Source organism: Etheostoma cragini, chromosome 7 (assembly GCF_013103735.1).
Source record: "Etheostoma cragini isolate CJK2018 chromosome 7, CSU_Ecrag_1.0, whole genome shotgun sequence".
Classification (NCBI taxonomy): Eukaryota; Metazoa; Chordata; class Actinopteri; order Perciformes; family Percidae; genus Etheostoma; species Etheostoma cragini.
Window position 1 is genome coordinate 25802042 of NC_048413.1, and position 11524 is coordinate 25813565.

General features: G+C 39.9%; 1 protein-coding gene and 1 long non-coding RNA gene across 3 annotated transcripts in view; both read right to left on the bottom strand.

Moving 5' to 3' along the window:
- LOC117948369 overlaps positions 1–4453 on the bottom strand; it is a 172612-nt gene extending 168159 nt beyond the window's left edge. The window contains exon 1 of the long non-coding RNA XR_004657422.1: positions 4387–4453. This is a non-coding gene — a long non-coding RNA (uncharacterized LOC117948369). The remainder of the gene's footprint in view (positions 1–4386) is intronic.
- Positions 1–10028, bottom strand: part of plagl2 (pleiomorphic adenoma gene-like 2) — a 40492-nt gene extending 30464 nt beyond the window's left edge. For both annotated transcript variants that reach the window (XM_034877972.1, XM_034877971.1), the window contains exon 1: positions 9787–10028. The gene's annotated coding sequence lies outside the window, so the exon portion shown is untranslated. The remainder of the gene's footprint in view (positions 1–9786) is intronic.
- Positions 10029–11524: the final 1496 nt, after the last annotated feature.

The window sequence follows — 11524 nt, forward strand, 5'->3', positions numbered from 1 at the left end:
AATTATGTTTTTAAATATATATACCAGTAGTACAAGTAGAGAAAAGAATCATTAACTGACCAAAAATCCTAACTCAATGCCCTTCTACTAGATTCCCTCTGAGCCTTTAACTGCAACAAAATCCAACCGCTGATGAAGACCATGAGATGCGGTTCAAAAACCAAGAACTGTAAGTGGACCTTGACTTAATGAAATTTCACACTCAAGAGTCATTAAATCAGAAAGCTGACACAGTTATGTCAGTTACAGAGCAATGTGTGTTACAGATTGCTGACCTTCGCCAACATTAGCGAGCAAACTGGTGATATCAGACTGATATCCGACTATAGCACCAAATCCTTCGGCAATATTGGCATCGGATTCAACACAGGCCCCACCATGAAGAGTGCGTAGCCTTTCAGATAACTTTTTTTTCCAGTGGCACTCAATGAGAAATCCCTCTGCGGCTCAAAAAGGATTTCCCCCATAGGCCACCATCGTAAAAGACACGTCTGGAACAGTTGAGACTACAAACAAGGTCAGTTTCTGAGTCTTTTCTGTCTATTCTGAATTTGTAATCCATGGACTGTTTATATGACACTTTATATTTAAATACTTCCATCTAGTGACGTCACCACAATGTAAAGTCTCTCGGCCAAGAGGGAACTGGCGGGCGAGGCCAGCGGGAGAAACACAACCACAGGGCTGCATGTCACGTGAGTAAAACCCTGATGTTTAGAAAACTTTTTTTGCGTCTGTGCCCAATGAGAAAACTCAATTGAACAGAAGACCATTTTGGGATCCGGTAAAAATACATCCATGATTCAGTACCGTCAGGTACAAAGCAGTATGTAAAACGAGCCACCGTAAGGTACTGGTCGAACCAGAAAAATTAATAATTTCCATTGCATGGAGCTCTACTCTACTTGACTTTTTCAGGTTTTTACATGAGTAAAAGTTGTTGACAGTCTGGTACTTTTTTTGGTACCACTTCAGTCAAGGTTGCAAGAGAAATGATCCAATACTATAAGGTGTAAAGATAAAACATTGAAGACCACAGATTGGTCAGAGAGAATCATAACTAGCATGAAACGGGACATCCTTCACAAACCCGCCATTTTTAATAAGCCAAGCTACCTTTAATAGCAGAGATAGGACGATTATCTGTCTTTTTTCCGTCAGTTTGCAGATTAACTGTATCGGCTTTTTATTTGCCTGATAAGCGATTAAGTTAATTTGTTAAAAAGTGCGCTTTCAAAAAGCAGCATGTCACAGATTTTCATTTTCACTGTAAATGCATGTCGGTTCCAAATATATCGGTTATCGGTTTCAATGACTACTAATAAACGGTTTCCGCCCTGAAAAACAGTATTGGTCAATCCCTAGTCAATAGTGCCAACAATTGTTCAGTCGGCGCAAATTTGTTTAAATTGGCAGATCGCAAAACTGTGCCGTACACTTGGTATAGACGCGGTGTACTTTGTTGTACACTATGATAGGATCCAGCGTAGGTCGCATTAAAGACGATGTCACAGCAGTTTCACGGGGCGGTGTTAATCCGATCATCTGAGAATACACTGAGGGCTGTGGAAAAACAAAATATGGAGAAGTTCCTGGTACCAAAAGTGAGTCCAATCAAGCGGAACCATGCAGTGGAAATGAGGCATAAGTCAGTCTGGAGCAGCAAAACTCAAGCGTACTGAATTGAGGATGAATTTTACTTTCCATTTGTAAGAGGTAGAAATTGTCATTTTGTTTTACATGGTTTGGCACCGTAGTGTAAAAGAGACTGTGGGAGATTTGACACTACTTCAATTACAAATCATCGATCCATTTTCTGTACTCATATACAACCTGTAACTTTTAATTTTGTTGCATATAGCTAAGTCTACGCTGCAGGGATGACCTCTGTAAAAGGGGACTTTGTGATCCCATTTAGACGCACCACTTCTGAACAAAATGTATTGTCAAAAATAGTAGGTAAACTACGGAATAACTTTTGCCTCGCAATAATAAAGTGTCCTACATTCAACACCTTTAAAGCTCACTTAAAACCGCGGCTCCTAGAAAACCAGAGATGCACTCGCTTTTAACTGTCCCAAATTTCATCACCCGTACACTTTCACTGGTAAAATGAGTCTAGTATAGAGATGGATGAATAATGTCTTTGTCGTCATGTAAATCTGTTTGTTTTGTCAATGTATCACAATAATGTGTACCTTTTAATTTATAGGGAATGAGTGGTGTACGACTGCTGGCTGTCCTATGTCTGCATAGAGACTAGACTGAAAAGAAGTTATTTTTACTAATTCTGGCATTATTTACATGATGTTTTTAATACAACAGTGTTCGTAAATATGCATGGTCCCTTTCAAATAAACCAATAAAATAAAAATCCACTGAAACTAAGGGAGCTCCACCATGGGAGAAAACACAATATAACCCACGCTATGATAGAGCATTGTATGGAACAGCTGGTACATTGTTTTGATATTCAACATTGAGTTTCAGTACTGATACCAAAACAATACCTTTTGAGTACTTTGCTTTTCTTATCCCTAACTTTTTTCCACAAAACTCCTTTTTTCATTCAACAAAATAATCCCCATATATGTCCGTTAGCAGCTTGTTAAACAAGCAGATGGACTTGAGAACTTTTATTGAATTAAATACAGTCTTCAAATGGCAAAATGATGATAAAAGGCAGTACATATCTGACTAAATAATAAGTAAACAAGACTAGGGCTCACTCTTCTGTTCTTTCCACACCCGACACACACATTAGCCTCTCCTCTTCTCCATCCATCCCCCTCTCAAAGTGCCCTGAGTGACCAGCAGCTACAGCGTGAAACTCAAATATCACAAATAAATAAATCTTTCCCTGCTCGTCCAACGACACTGAACACACATGCCTGCAAACACATGTACATGCGAGTTCAAATACACAAACTGCACAGCGCGCACACACACACACACACACACACTTCTTCTTCTTCCTGTTCTCAGGCTCCCGTTTTGTTTCTCCGGCTTTTTGGAGAAAATAATAAATAGTACAATCTTTCTGCAGCCCCCTCCGTGAACAACATCCATTATAGCATGAACCCCGTGTCCCCCATCTCCTCTGGACCCACACACCCACCCCATCCCTGCCTCTGGAAGGTGAAGAAGTACAAAGAGAGGGATCAGAGCTTTTCCGATTCTTCCCTGGTTATTAACTACCATTTGCACCCTCAGAGGGCTGTCCCTCCCATTAACCCCACTGATGCTCTTTTCTCATGGAAATCAGCCTGCTGTTGTTGCCGCCGCCGTCGTCACCGTCTCTGCTTCTGCCACTACCTCCACTACCCGCGGAGGTGCAAGGAATTGTGTGTGTGGGTGTGTGTGTGTGTGGTGGTGTAGGTGGGGGGGGGGGGTCAGAGTAGAAGACCTCCCTTCAGCTCGAAAACAGCTCCTCCTCTCTCTCTCTCTCTCTCTCTGTCTCTCTCTCTGGCGCTCTCTCCTTCTTTCTCTCTCGCAAACACACACAAGCTAACAACATGAGGTCAGGCACACATGCACGCGCACATCTACCATCCAGCTCCTCACAAACAGGGCCATGTGAGCGAGCTCGCGCTGGCAAACACATTCACTCAATCACAAAGGCAAACATGAACCGTGTTGCCTCCAACCGCAGGGGCATGGCAGTAATGCATGGCGATGCATGGGAGTTAATGAGAAGAAGCTGGCTCAATGGGCCCGGCAGAAATAACTGGGAGAGCAGCGCCGCTGAGAATGCACCAATCATCAGGAGGCTGGGACTGGGAAAGAAAAAGTCTAAAAATAGGACGGACTCTTTTTGTTTGAATTCTGGACATAATTACTAACAGATAAAGAAGAAAGATTGCACACTGTTAACCCTTGTGTCGTCCTCCCCGGTCAAAACTAAAAACATTTTGTGGCATTTTTGTCTCTTTTTCAACACTTCTGGCATTTTTTTCAATGTTTTTGGAGCTTTTCTTGATGCTTCTTTTCACTACCATGAATAACATCACTAACGCCAACTCATTAGCACTAGTTTTACACTTATTTTATTACATTTTTAATTTCCTTGCGGGAGTTATCCCACAAGGATCAAAAAAGAGAATTCTAAGTCTTTATTTTTGAAGTTCATTGTTAATAAACCTCATTTATAGGAAATTATACCTAAGCCTAACTAAGCTAAAAAAAAATTATGAATTATTTAGACTAATATTAACCATCTAAGAATGAAAGACACACTGGCGTGTCCAAACAACTTTTGCCAACACTCCTACTCAAGAAGCAATACCACAAACTATCGTTTCAGACATTTCTATAAATTATCATATATTAACATTACTTTGTGAAACTAAAGACCAAAACAATTCATACAACACATCATAATTTAACTTTCAAAAAGCCAACATCAACGTTTCAGCTTTAGCGCCACATGATTTCTTCATACATTGCTCTGGGACCGATTTGGGCCTCATTACAGAAAGCTGAACGTTTTGATGACACACAGGGATCAGGTTTATGCAAATACCGTAAAAAGGTCAATTTATGGGGCGAGCTCTAGCTCACCCAGTGAGCCCAAAAAATAATCAAAAAAAAAAGGTTATGGTTAAGAAGATATGTGAAGATGCCCTTAGACCTCAGAGGGTTAAAGGAAGGAGGATCACAAACTGGTATATGTCAACATTCAGTAAAAGGATTCACATGCTAAAAATATTGTGTAAAATAAAAAAGAAATAAAACACCCAAAATTCAATGAAAGTGGAGATCCGATCTTGTGTTGTAGTTGCGAAGCGCGTTTTGTGGCATTATCCATGTTATTTTGGGGTAATAACAATAAGGAAGTTAAAAAGAAAGCCATATTTCTGGTATAGAAATTTCGAAAGTGGGTCAAATTTGACCTGAAGACAGCACAAGGGTTAAGCTTTAAGATTACTTGCAACTTTTGTTAGTTCAAATGTTAATCGACCCTCCTGTTGTCCGTGGGTCAAATTGGACCAGTTTTCAAAATGTCTTTATCAGAAACATGGGTTTCTTTCCCAAAAAATAACATGGAAGGTTCCCTACAACGCTCTTCACAAGTCCAAAGAACAACTGCATTGTGGTCTTTTAACACATCAAATCTGACATAACAAAAAAAATAATGAAAATGTGTATATCTTTTGCTGTTATGTTGCTACTTCCATTGAGTTTTGAGTGTTTTAGTCATTTGAAAAAAATATGAAACTATTGAAAGTATTCTGGTTAAACTTTGACATATCTGTGACTATCTGTCAACATACGTCCATCTAATTTCAGCCAAAGTAAGCCATAATTTCTGCTTTTTTGACAGAAATAAATTGGTATAATTTCCCATAAACAAGGTTTATTGACCATAAATTGCAAAAGATATATGTAAGAGTAGTGGTAATAACTTTTGGTGTTAGTGGCTTGTATACTGTGGATAGTATCGGGAAAAGCGTCAACAGTTCAAAAAAAAAAAAAAAGGACAAAAACATAGAAAAAAGTGTCACAATAAGGAACAAAAACGTCAGCAAGGCTCCAAATCATCAAAAAAAATAAAGCATCAGAAAAGTGTGGATTTCCTATTGGGACCCGAGAAGACAACAAGTGTGTGGTGGGCGGCATGACAACACGAATAATGCATTATACATTAAAGGGCCGCACAATTCATCGCAATTGTATTAAAATTGCAATATGGAAGAGTGCAATATTTGTAAATAACAAAATATGTGTCAAACCATTCTGAACAAGGTTGTTTGGCACATATCCTCGCAAAAAGCACACTATATATACTGTACTCATTTTAATTTCTTTCAATGTTAGTCAATTTATAATTAAAAACTAATCTTTCCCTCCAATATCGTGAATCATATCGCATTTTCAGTCAAAATAATCGCAATTAGATATTTTCCTCATATCGTGCAGCCCGAGCACATCATTATAATACACGTATTATCTAATTTCATTCATTATTAGCTGTATTTTCTCCCACTTAAGGCAACACACGGGTATGAATTCATTCTCTAACCATTCACAAATTCACCTCTGAGCTTTTGAGAGTTTGATGGAACTATTAAACACCAATTACACAGGCTGTGTGTGTGTGTGTGTGTGTGTGTGTGTGTGTGTCATCTAAGAACAGGTGCACCAGGATGCCAGCAGCCTTAATAGTTCCCCCTGTTTTGAGAAATCTCCGGGGGAAATGAAATCTGTTGAAGCCCAAGGAGCGGATCCATCGCTAACAGGCTTGTTATAGTAAGACGGCAGCAAACATCAACACATGGGTCTCAACTTGCACGGAGAACTGGCAACAACAAAGCCATTGTCTCGTGACAAACTCACTTCCATTTCCTTATTATGTAGCTGGAGGCCTTGATGGAACATGCTTGTTTTCTAGAGGTGGAGGGGAAAACCCACCTCCATCTGCACCTTTAACAGCCACCTTCTTTGTAACCCTTGTGTTGTCTTGTGAAAAAGAAAGATCTTACAAAAATGTCATCCCCTTTTGTTACTCTCCGCTTTAAAAGTTACTGCTGCTCGTGTGATACTGCTGGGACTTTAGTGTGAGCTAAACCTGTGTTTTGTAATTTTTTAAGATGACTTTTTGGGCGTTTTAGGCCTTTATTAAATAGGACAGCTGAAGACATGGCAGTTCAATGTTTTGGTTTTCTTTTTGTCGCTTTTCCCGACGTTTTTGAAGCCTTTTTGTCACGTTTTCCAATGTTTTAATAGATTTTTTCCACAGTTTTTTTTTTTTTTAAGTTTTTGTTGTTTTATTTATTTAATAATTTATTTAATATATTTTTGAAGCTTTTTCTGACATTTTTGTCACTGTTTTCAACGTTCTTTTAAAAACCAAAAATTCACAAAAATCCAAATTCAACGAAAGTCATCAACTGATCATTTCTTTAACTTGTGAACAGCGTTGCGTGGAACCATCCACATTATCTCTTCTGACACTTAGATTCAACAAGAAATCCAACTTTATGAGACATTTTCCAAAGTACAACAGGAGTTATTGGTTAACTATATTATCGGTTTATTGATTAGTTATTTTCATAAAATGTCAGAAATTGGTGAAAAACGTCGACGTCATCAGATGTCTCGCTTTGTCCACAACTCAAAGATATTGAGTTTACTGTCACCGAGGAGTGGAGACGCTAAAGAAATACTCCCATTGAAGAAGCTGGAGTTGGAGAATTTTAACTTTTCATTATTAAAAAAATCACCCAAAACGGTTTATCCATTATCAAAATAGTTAGCCATCAAATCAATAGTTAACTTATCGATTCATCTTTGCAGCTCTAATATTCATGTATTTCATTTCATGTTGCAGCCATATAATAAACTGTCTTTTTAAGTATAACACTAAATCACTGAATGCATCATCCTTTTCTTTTATTATTATTTAAAAACTTCTAAAGAAATCAGAGGAATTATTGTAAATCATGTCATCCAAACCTGATTGTCCTTGTAGTTAAAAACTTCTAAAATGATCTTAAATGACTTAATGTTGATGTTGGGGGGGTATGTTAGAGCCATGAGAAGGCCCGTGCAGGTGGAATCTATAGAGCCGGAGTCGTTGGTCGATTAATCAATCAGCCAAACCACAGGAAATTAAATCTTCAACGCATTTCAAAAGCAAATATTTCTTTCAGCCATTTTTCAGGCCAAAGTACCAAACAGTCCCTACATTTCTAGCTCGTTTTTCTTTGTCTTATGTATACAGTAAATCAATAATGTTTTGTTTTTTACCTCGGCCGGCCCAGTGGACATGTGAAGGCCTCAACTCGGATTTAACCCTTGTGTCGTCCTCCAAAGTCAAAACTGAAAATAAACATTTTTTTGGCGCTTTTTTGACACTTTTTCGACGCGTTTAAGATACTATTTTATCACTTTTTTTACATTTTCTTTATTTTTGTAACACTACCAACAGTATTCTGGACACATCACCAACACCAATATATCTCCACTAGTTTTACACTATTTTCTTTTTCAAATTCATGGTCTAGAAACCTCATTTATATGAAATATATTTTTTTTTTGTCTTTTGTCAATGTTTTTTGTGGGAAATAAAAAACCCAAATTCAATAAAGTAGTGAACTGATCCTTCATTCATTTACATGGAACCATCAATGTAATATTTGGACAACTTGGATGAAAGAATCCCAAATTTCTGATGTAGCTGTTGCTTTTTAAAACAAATGGGGCAAATTGGACCCCAGGGCAACAGGAGGGTTAAGGAAAATGTATTCTTCACTTCTTTTGGCGTTTTTATAGGACTCGATGATAAATCGAGGATATAATTGGCAGTTTAATCGACAGTGAAAATCATCATTAGCCCTAGTTGAGTCTCCCTGTTTGGTGAAGATCTACACACATATATTAGTATGTACAGTAGGTAATAGTAACTCTTGCACAGCCACAGGATGTCTGCTTATAAGCTTAGAGCAGATTAATTAAAAAAACATCTAAATACCACAAAGGGCTTCTCCGTGTTCAACGGGAAAAAAAACGACAGTCATCTTTGAAATAAATGATAAATTGCTACTGAAGTGCCCATAATGCCTTTATAGCACAGGAATAAGAAGATGCAACAGCAGCACACTGCAGTGCACTCTCTCTCTAAAGACTACCGGAGCAGTGTTGTCTGCTGCAGGGTGTTAGTAACTTTGTGTTACTTCAACAACAGTGGTAGCTCAACATGTAAAGAGAAAAGGAATAAAAAGGGGAAGAGTGGGCCTAGAAGCCTGCAGGAAAGTCAGCTATCAATAACAAGTGCATAAATGGAACCCCCACATTGTGACCCCCCCCCCCCCCCCCCACCCTCCTCCCCCAACACCCTCTTTTAGGTTGGTTGGGGTCTTGGTTATTTACCCGCTTCCAAGGAAAAGCACACTCGCACGCGCACACGCGCACACGCGCACACACATACACACACACACACACACACACACACACACATCCATGCAGGCCAGAGGGAAGAAACACAAAAACATCCGATCAGCGACAAACATGACACAAGTCATGTAGATAACCTCGTGGAGGGGCCAGAGCGACACTCAGTCAGCCACAATGGCTTCAAAGTGTTTAAGGGACGCCGGAATAACACACACTAAAGTCCGCATGTAGGGAATGTATAACAGCATGTTACACACACACACACACACACACACAGAAACAGCTTCCACATTCTGCAACTTTTTATCAGACTTTTTTTTTTCTCCTCCTCTCTCAAACTATACAGCCCACGCCACGGTACGTGCGCACTATCTCCCCTCTGCAGTGGCATGCCACACTTGATAAATGTTCGGAAATTGCTTTTAAAAACTCTCCAGATCGGCGAAAACATGCAGCGGAGGAACATCAGACGTCAACAGCCCTGGGCCGCTGGACAAAGTGCACCCGTGTTAAACAACTCCACTGGTTCGCATTTTGTTCCAGCAGAGCATATTTAAGCATATCGACCCCCCCCCCCCCCCCCCCCCCCCCCCAGAAAAAAACAAAACAAAACTCGAGACAACCGATTGATTACACATGAATCAGCCCGGATCCGTCCATGCTGCCACCAACAACAAAAAAACTAAAAAGCGAAATCACGCACGGTCCAATTCCGCGACACTAACAACACATTCATATCACAAATCAAGTGTCGCGCGCGTCGATGTGTCAGTCAGCGAGAGTGGATCCAAAGTGCGTAAAGTTGTTTTCAAAACGGACACACATGCACACACCAGGACGTGCAGCCGCGTTAGGAGGTCTCAGTAGAAAGAAAAGGAGCAGTTTACCCACCGAAAAGTTTCCAGCACCGCATTAGTCAGCTTCACATGGAGCCCCGCCGGTAGCCTTCCATCTCGGACCGGACCGGACCGGACACCCGCCGGGGGAGAACCCACGCCGACGCTCCGCGACGGTTTTTCCTCGCGAGCTGTGCTTTTAGGATTTTTTCCCGATTTTTTCCCGATAATTTTTCTATATTCGTGGCCTGAGAGTGCGTCTGGCTCCCCTCAGGCTGCAGCGGAGTTATGGGGCGGTAAGCATTGTGGGAGTGTGACGTCAGGCCACTTTCACAAACTTTTTTTTTTTCTTTTTTTTTTTTTTTTTAACAAGCAGGGGCAGCTTACTGGTTTTGGGGCAGCCAGTCCTCCCAGTCTCAGTCTTTGGGTCCAGTTAATACACCTGTAGTCCACATTAGGTCGTTTTTTTAGATTCGGCTTATGAAAAACAAACTACACATTTTTTATTTTTAAGCCTAAATTCATGATTGCCAAACGGCGCCAATGTTTAAATATAAATGACATAACAGCATTCCACAGGCTTTTTCATTGAATTTCGTGTTGTCGCCTTATAATCCAAATTGTAATTTAAATCGTCTACAATTTGATCTTATTTTAATGTATATATCCTACTCTGAGGCTTATTGCAGTTTTGGACATACAGTATATTTAAAAAATTTTTTTTATTATTTTAAAAACTTGTTGTAATCGTTTTACAGGCTTCGTGACGTCATCGCTCGCCTCTGAAACACAGTAAAAGTGAAAATGCATTCATCTCTCTTCTCATCGTGATCCCCACACCAGCTCTTCATTTTCTCCACACAGTTTATTAGTTTCTTTGTTTTTAGAGTTGTATATAGTATATTGTAGTTGTATATAGTAGGCTATATTGTAGTTTACACCCGGAGTCAGTGCGCTCTGATGAACGGATTTACACACTTCTTTAAGAACGAAAAAAGTGTGAGAAACAACTCTCCCATTTACAGAATATAAATCTTTTAGGATTGTGATTGAATGGCGACATTTTCTTATATATTTAACTCACCTTAATACTAGTTTTGCGCGTGATAAAATGTTAAATATAAAGAAAAAAATCCTCTTTTAATCGCACATCACAGAACATGCACATGAATCGTTATCTGGTTTTATTTCTTGTGTTTTCATTAATGCTTAACATCAACCTTCATCCTGGACTTACATCTGCACACACACACACACACACACACACACACGATCTGCTCTAAAGTCCGCGCTCAACCCATTCAGCCAAGTAGTCTGTATATATATATGTGTTTTTCTGTTGGCCTATTTATTGTTTATTATATTAATCTTTATTAGCCTATGTGTGTTTGTTGGTCTTTACAGTATAGTCGCCTTTAACTAAGGCAACTTCCACATAGCCGAAGTGTAACTTATTGTGGCAATTCATTTGTTTTTTATTTTTCCTGATTCTAAAGCGGCAACAAGTGACATCCCGGAGGAAGGGAGCGAGCAGGGACTGGTGGTCTGGATGGGTCCCCACGTGTTGAAGGCTGCCAGCGGTGCTGCTGCTGGTCCCGTTTCTCCCACCTTGTGTGTGTGTGTGTGTTTGGGGGTGGGTGAAGGGTGAAGGGTGAAAGAATTACTTCCAGGGCACATCAACTCGTTTCCTCATCACCCTAACCCTAGCCCCTCCACTGGCTCCCAACAGCCCCCGCGAGCCCGGGGTGAATGTGTTTATGCAGAGAGAGAGAGAGAGAGAGAGAGAGAGAGAG